Source organism: Platichthys flesus, chromosome 10 (genome assembly GCF_949316205.1).
Source record: "Platichthys flesus chromosome 10, fPlaFle2.1, whole genome shotgun sequence".
Taxonomy (NCBI): Eukaryota; Metazoa; Chordata; class Actinopteri; order Pleuronectiformes; family Pleuronectidae; genus Platichthys; species Platichthys flesus.
The window spans coordinates 14,425,752-14,433,995 of NC_084954.1; the positions used below are offsets into that span (position 1 = coordinate 14,425,752).

Here is an 8,244-nt window from a genome sequence, read left to right on the forward strand (position 1 = left end):
AACCTGAGGAAAAGCAAACTCATGAACTTCCTACGAGTTTAATTCACAATCTAAAAGTCGAAAACTCGCCCAGAAAGCAAGTATCCTTGAGCAAGACATTGAAGTTGTTATGTCCTGTTTTTGAAACTACTTTTCCAGCGTTTGTTTCTTTCCAGTGAAAGCACAACCACTGAACTCACTGGTTTACCGTCTCTTTTAACTAGTTTTTGTGCTTGATGCCTCTGTTCCTCACCAAAATACGAGTGGAGAATTAAAATGCTGCTGTAGCACAGCCCAGTCTTGCCTCAATCTGTCTTCATGTGGTCAGACTCGGATGGCAGTCCGCTTTCCTTTTCAATTTCTTTTTTCCATTTCATTATGGTAATAAGGAGGCGGGTGGAGAGGAGGCTCCGGAGGGGAAATCTTCCCTCGGCCACTCTGGGAGATGAGAGCAAAAAAACCTTGATGATGAAACCAAATAGACACATGTACATGCGAGGCAAAAACTACACAATTACGAGCACACACAGGAACAAAAAACACTTCAATACAGTGCACAATATCCGTGGTGCCGAAACAGAATAAATGGGGACATTTTTGATTCGATTTTCTATGTCGAGCTCCACCTGACGTGAGTGAGACCATTGCTCATGTCTCTTCTTGCGAATTATTACTTAACTGGTCAAAAAATAACACTTTACCTTGTTCTGTTCACCTTCAATTAAGAAAAGATATTTTGATGTTTGAGTCTTAATTGTTTTAGTATATGTCTCCGTTTATGGCACCATTCCCTTTTTTATGTATGACCTTTCATGGTAGGGGAGAGGGGTGTAATGTGGGCCATTTTTTACATTTGCTCCCTTCTAGGCGAGCTAAAATGATATATCAGTAAATTTTACACATTTCCCATTAATTCAGGATGTTTTCTAGCAATGGAAATGATCGGACTGTTGTCAGTACAAAGGGCAGTGAAAATATGATTCTTTTAAAAAAAGTGGTGTTGTGTCTCACTTTACCCCGGCTACTTTCCACTTTAAACTACCATAACAACACATGCTGTAATAGTTAAAATCCTGACAGCTAGATTGACAACCACACATTCCAAAACTAATATCGGACTAGTAACAGAATCATGGGGATTGGTCAATTAAGCACATTTATGATTATTATGATTCATGTGATTGCTTGCACACCCTAGCTTACCTGCACATTGTTTTTCTGTCCAATGAGCAGGGACAGGGATATTGTTTTTCTCTGCATATTCAAATGCCAGTTCACTGCACTTAACTGGAGCAAGGTCATGGAACTGGTCAGCTAGTTGTTTCATGTTTGGCAAGCTCCTCCTCCATCTCATCTGTGAATGTTCTCTTTGCCTCAGCTACTGCACCCCAGGCTACTGATTCTCTTTTTTCTTTATGAATCTTTTGAGGGTAGTCTTATCAATATTTCTATCCCTTCCAGCTTTTCTTAAGGACTTCTTTCCTTGTATGACCTCAGCGGCTGCACTCTCCTTCTCTACGAGGGGTGTTTGACATTAAAAATAAAACATATATAATGTAATATAACACTTAAATATGTTTAAGACTAAACTTAACTTGTGCCACAGCATTTGTCCCACTTTACCCCACAGCCACCATTTTAGAAAAAACATCATCTCTTAGCAATTCAGGCTAATCTTCAGCTAGCATCAATCACATGGTTTTATATGTAGGAAGGTCACCAACATGTATGATATATGTTTCCGACCTGATTCAATTTGTTTTGACACACCAGTTGATAAAGTTCAAAGCAAGAAAATTTACTTTTACATGCAAAAAAACAGCACCAACTTCTCCTTAATGGCAAGGGGGGAATGGGAGGGGCTTGAAAACCTAATGGTCACATGACCACAAATGTGTTCCGTTGCCTAGATACAGGGGGTGTCTCCCATTACCCTATGTCCCACATTACCCCGCTCTCCCTTAATTCCACTGTATAGGCAATAAAACAAGACATGTGCTACTCTATTGCTTATAGAGACTAATGAAATGTGAATATTTTATTGCTTCTTAAATCCTGTCTGACAAATCTTGCTACAGTTATACGTATCATTTAGTTTCAACTGGATACATTTAGGCTGAAATGGTGTGACCCCGGGTTGAGCAAACAAGACTACTGCACAGAATTCTGTGGAGCAAGGAGGGTTGGTTTTATCCTTGAAGCTGCTGTGGGTGGTGGTTCTGGTCGGCTCTGCAGGGGGTTGTGTCAGCACTGATTGATTAGAGGATTAGAGTTTGGTTTGTGGAGATTATTTGATGGTGGCGGCTGCAGTTCAGGAGCACCACACTTCTATCAGTTAGAAACTGAGGGAACGGACATACAGAGAGAATAGAATCTCTGCCGACAAACTCTCTCATCTGCTTAAACACCATATTATATATCTACATGACAGTCAATTAAGGTTCCTCTGCTTCATTCCAACCATTGACGATTCCGTTATATTCTCCTTGAGCAATAAACCACTACAGCACTGCAGGAGTGATTTTGTAACCACTTGGAGGATGCATGTGCATGCACACAAGCATGTGGTGCCATCAGTGTCATGCTGGTTTCCTGATTGAAAATTGGTTGTGGTGCTGCCATTAAACTAATTGTTTAATGAAGAAGAAGAATGTAAACAATGCATGGGCTGAAGTGATGTTTTAAAACTCTGCTCATGTTTAACGAGGAATAAATTACATTCAACAAAGATTTGATCCTTCACTAGAACGTTTCATGAAGACATGATGCTTTTAAAAATGTTCTTTCCTGTGTTTGTTTATATGTGTATGCTAAAGGTAAAGGTCTGAAGCATCACTAAGGTCATGAGACCGATTCAGGATGGACAACATGTAGAAAAATGTTGTTGCTGATTGGGTAACACCTCTGACACTCCCAGAAAACGAGAACATGTACGTTGTACACCTTTGTGCGCCGTTTGAACCCGGACACAGTGGCAAGATGGGGCAAAATTTCCTGTGATTGCTTGTGCCTCAGGTAAAGTGAGAGAAGTGGGCGACATTTCCTTCACACAGTGAAGCGGATGACAAAAGGAGGGGCAGCTGTCCAATCAGAGCAGACTGGGCTGAAAGAGACAGCAGCTAAGATCAAGTGATTCAGACAGAGGTTGAAAAGAGGAGCTGCAGCAATGGACAGTTTGAGGAAAGTGGTGAGTTTTCTGAACATGAAAGCATAAAATGAATAAACCAAATGAAATTATCTACCTTAATATGAGCATAATATGCCTCCTTTAACACAGCCAATATAGTTGATATAGTTTGTGTTTTGCTTTGTTTGGAATATGATATATCGGATATTTCCCTTTGTGGGTAAAGTGTATGTGAGAAGTGAACATGTGGGATTCTGAAAACCAAAATAAAATCATATATAAGAAGAGAAGATTTTGCCAGGATGATGGAGTGAGGAAGACATGATATATTCCGAGCGGTAACTCCAGCTATAACTTCTCCTCCTCCTGTCACATCATCTAGATCAGTGAGACTATAGAGGAGGTGCCGTCGTCTCTGCCATTATCTCCCTCCCCGGGACGAAGTTAAAGGAGCGCAGGATTAATTTTCCTTTTCTGATGAATGGTCTCTCCTGCAGAAGCATTTAAAGCTCAAAGACGTGAGGAGTTGCCTCGGAGAAATCTGTGTGTCTGTGTGTGTGTGTGTGTGTGTGTGTGTGTGTGTGTGTGTGTGTGCACTCGTATTTCTTACTTTGTGAGGTCCAGTGGCAAGGAGCACACCAACGGTATGGGGCCCTCAGACGGTGTGGGGCCCAAAATGGTGGGCCCCACAACGTTTATTGCTTTAAATGAGCTCTGGAACCTCCCCTAATGCCCCTGTTGCTTCTTCTTCACTTGGCCCACAAGGTAACAAAAAGTGGAAACGTGTGTTTGAAATTATTTGCTCTCTATCGCCCCCTACTTCCGGTTTTCCCATTTTCGCCGATACACACCAAGTAGAAGTGTGTAAACTTTCAGCCAATGATACGGGACGTGGGCGGGGCTTAGCGAATGCCGCGCTGTGGACCGGGCCTGCAGCTCAATGGATGACAGGTAAGCTTAATAGTTTTAGTGGAGTTTTACTTGGTTTATATGACATTTTCTTGTTCCTCCCCACAGTTTCTTGCAACTGCAGTGCAACAATTTCGCCATTGAGGATTAATAAAATACTATTTTATCAAGATCACTAGCTGCTAATGTTAGCATCGGATTGCCAGCTGCTAATATTAGTGTTGTATCACTGACTTATGTTAGCATCGGATTGCTAGCTGCTATTATTAGCATCGGATCGCTAGCTGCTAATATTAGCATCGGATCGCTAGCTGCTATCATTAGCATCGATCGCTAGCTGCTAATATTAGCATCTGATCGCTAGCGAATGTTTGCATCGGATTGCAAGCTGCTATCATTAGCATCGGATCGCTAGCTGCTAATATTAGCATCGGATCGCTAGCTGCTAATATTAGCATCGGATCGCTAGCTAATATTAGCATCGGATTGCAAGCTGCTATCATTAGCATCGGATCCTTAGATGCTACATTAGAACCAGATATCTTGCTGCTGATGTGCTGTTAAAAATGAATGATTATTTTTATGCTGTTTTTGTTTGCCTTTATAAGTATTTAAACATCACTGCAGCATCATTATTCCAGTTTGTCTTAAAAAAAAGGCATACATTTATTATGCATTACAGTGTTGATGCTATACAAGTATTATTTTAATAAGAAAAATGGCATGTTGAATCCTGGGGTTCATGATTATTGGTGAATTTTATTATGCTACCGGCACAAACCTCTTGGACACACCTGTGGTCTGATGACTAATCCTAGATAATAAATCCATGTTTGCTGTCTGATTTGAAAATTATTTTAAAGAGGAAGAGGGTCCAGCCGGCAGAAGATGCAATATCGTGGGTTCTGTCTTCAAGGGACAAGCAGTGTTTTATAGAAAAATATATTGATAGTTACAAAGGTAAGAAGCATGTCTGGTCCAGTCGGTGTAGCATATTGTGCATTTCTCAGTACTATTCATTAACATGTACATATGGTATAAATAATTATTTGAAATAGACGTCAGAAGCAGATATCTTTAAAAACATCTTGCTTGTGGCTGCTGTTTAAGTAAAATGCAGCCTTGTATGGGCAATTTTACATAAGCCTGTCTTCTATCATGAATATTTACATTAAATATAGATGCAATTGCACAACTTTTTTTTGTGGTATATGGCTTGTGTGCACATGCATTATAAATAAATATCCTTTTTGTTGGAGAATGATTACATGCTAGCTTCAACTTATTTAAAAGAGGGCTGCATAATTAATCAAATAGTAATTGTGATCATTATTTTGGTCTTCCACAATTAAATAAACATGATCGACTGCGATATTGACATATACAATCCAACAGAGTAGACAGCTAGACAAAAATCAGAGGCAGAGTCTCAGAGCTAGTCTCTCGAAACAAAGCATCGTCCCATGGGTTTTTAGGTAATTCAGATTCAGGAGAGTTGTGATCATAAACAACAAAAATCTTATCCAAAGAGTGCATGCCACTTGCCTGCTCCACAAAGCAACACAAATATTAAACCCCCTGAATAAATCTCCATGAACTGCGGTTTAGGATTGGTAATGAATAATCGATATTCATATATTCGTTCATTAAGAATTATTCGAATAACATCCAAGCCTAATGAATATCGTTCTAGTCCCGCGCATTATGAGAAGAACATCTTCCGGTATCTTGTGGAGCTCGACTTCCTACAGCAGATGAGTGTAACGGGTGCTAAATCCCTGTCAGATATCTTAACGGACTTTAAGTTCATGGTCAGTGATTTGTACATCTAAAGAAAATATGTATTCACTCTAACCGTCCCATCCTTTCCCGTAAACTCACAGACCAGGGTTCCTAAACTGAAAAAGAATGCCTTAGCGAATGATCGATTAATTGTTCAATAACGTTATGAATATTCGAACATGAAATCTCCTCTAAAGTCCCATCCCTACTGCGGTTCGATAAATGCATGAAGGCCAAGAAGGAGAATATTGTATTGATCCAATATTTCGCCGCTGCTCAAACATCAACTCAAAAATCATGAACCGCAACACTGTGAAGGGTGTTATCATTGTAAGGTAGCGAACTGATGGAAAACATGAAAATTAATGCAGTGCTCTCTTTAGGTACAAATCTGTGAATATTTTGCATCAATTTCAATCATGTTTTTGCCTCTATTAGATGCCCTGTGAATGGGATTTTGAAATCATGCTCTTTTTATTTAAATGTTAAAGTACTCTATAATCAATTGATAATTTACATGAAACCCTTTTGGTTATAATCATGTAGCCCTACATAGTGTAATAGGAGGTTTTGTTACTTTTTAGTATTGATGCTTCCAAAGAAGACGGATCCCTTGGAAGATTGGTTAATGAAAACAACAAATATCGAAACTGCACCATACAACAAGCCAAACTTATGCCTATTTTCCATTAAGCTTATTGAGGTAGGAACCGAAATAATCTCCTACTCTGGTGACTCAAAAGGGCCAAGCCATGAAAAGGTGACTAAATAATATTTCTAATGTCTAAATATTTGTATTTCTCCATTTATATAGAATTGATCGTGATCTGTGTTTTGAAAGATAATTATATGATTTCTCAGAACTAAATGTTACAATATTACAGTTTTTTATCTGAATTTCAGGTGACCAACTTGCAGACTCCTGCTGTGGCAGTAGAGACCCAGATATTAAAAGCAGATCCGAGCTCCCAAGGAGATTCCAGTACTGAACTTGCAAAATCGCAGGTAAAAGAATGATGAAGACGCTGTCATCACAAACTGTTTATCTAGACCTCTACACTATCTGGTTCATTTACAAAGATATTGTGGTGTTGATATAGCATTCTGATACAGCTTTACATTGGGGGTTACTCATTGGCGGATTTGGTAGACTTATGATGAAGGAACATAGTTCATGACGAGGGAACCTCACTTAAACAAGCACACACACATCTCTAGTCTTTTCCTTATGGGGCCCAATTCATCTCAAACACACACATTAATGTTTCTAGTGATGCTCTAATGGGGCCCTTCCGTTTGGATCTCACTTTTAGAGATTTTACTCATACACACACACTCATAAATGTGTCTAGAGATGCTCTAATGGGGCCCTCCTGTTTGGATCTCACTTTAAGAGATTTTACATCAGTAAGGCAACACCTCTCATTATCTAAACCAAGTTATTACAGAAATATTATTACACTGTCTGAACGGTTATATGTTTAAAAAGGGTATTTTGAATGTGATCCGCTTTAGCCTCTTATATGTTGTTATGGCTGTAGTTCAGATCTTCAGAAACGTCTTTGCCACACACTTAGCTTTGGTTATATGCTGTTTTAGAATCGTTTATCACAGAGCTGACTTTTGTAACTTATCAATATCTTCAAAACCTCATCTGCATCAATTCATTATGTGTTTTTGTTTTTTATCTGAATTTCAGGTGATCAACTTGCAGACTCCTGCTGTGGCAGTAGAGACCCGGATATTAAAAGCATATCCGGGCTCCCATGGAGATTCCAATACTGAACTTGCAAACTCGCAGGTAAAAGAATGATGAAGACGCTGTCATCACAAACTGTTTATCTAGACCTCTACACTATCTGGTTCATTTACAAAGATATTGTGGTGTTGATATAGCATTCTGATACAGCTTTACATTGGGGGTTACTCATTGGCGGATTTGGTAGACTTATGATGAAGGAACATAGTTGATGACGAGGGAACCTCACTTAAATGAGCACACACACATCTCTAGTCTTTTCCTTATGGGGCCCAATTCATCTCAAACACACACATTAATGTTTCTAGTGATGCTCTAATGGGGCCCTTCCGTTTGGATCTCACTTTTAGAGATTTTACTCATACACACACACTCATAAATGTGTCTAGAGATGCTCTAATGGGGCCCTCCTGTTTGGATCTCACTTTAAGAGATTTTACATCAGTAAGGCAACACCTCTCATTATCTAAACCAAGTTATTACAGAAATATTATTACACTCTCTGAACGGTTATATGTTTAAAAAGGGTATTTTGAATGTGATCCGCTTTAGCCTCTTATATGTTGTTATGGCTGTAGTTCAGATCTTCAGAAACGTCTTTGCCACACACTTAGCTTTGGTTATATGCTGTTTTAGAATCGTTTATCACAGAGCTGACTTTTGTAACTTATCAATATCTTCAAAACCT

At 39.2% G+C, this 8,244-nt stretch overlaps 1 long non-coding RNA gene across 1 annotated transcript; it reads left to right on the plus strand.

Annotated features, from left to right (window-relative positions):
* The first annotated feature begins 3,711 nt into the window (after positions 1 to 3,711).
* Positions 3,712 to 8,244, plus strand: LOC133961823 (uncharacterized). The gene is made up of 4 exons (XR_009922041.1): positions 3,712 to 4,057; positions 4,879 to 6,557; positions 6,701 to 6,802; positions 7,497 to 8,244. It is a non-coding gene; the product is annotated as an uncharacterized LOC133961823 (long non-coding RNA).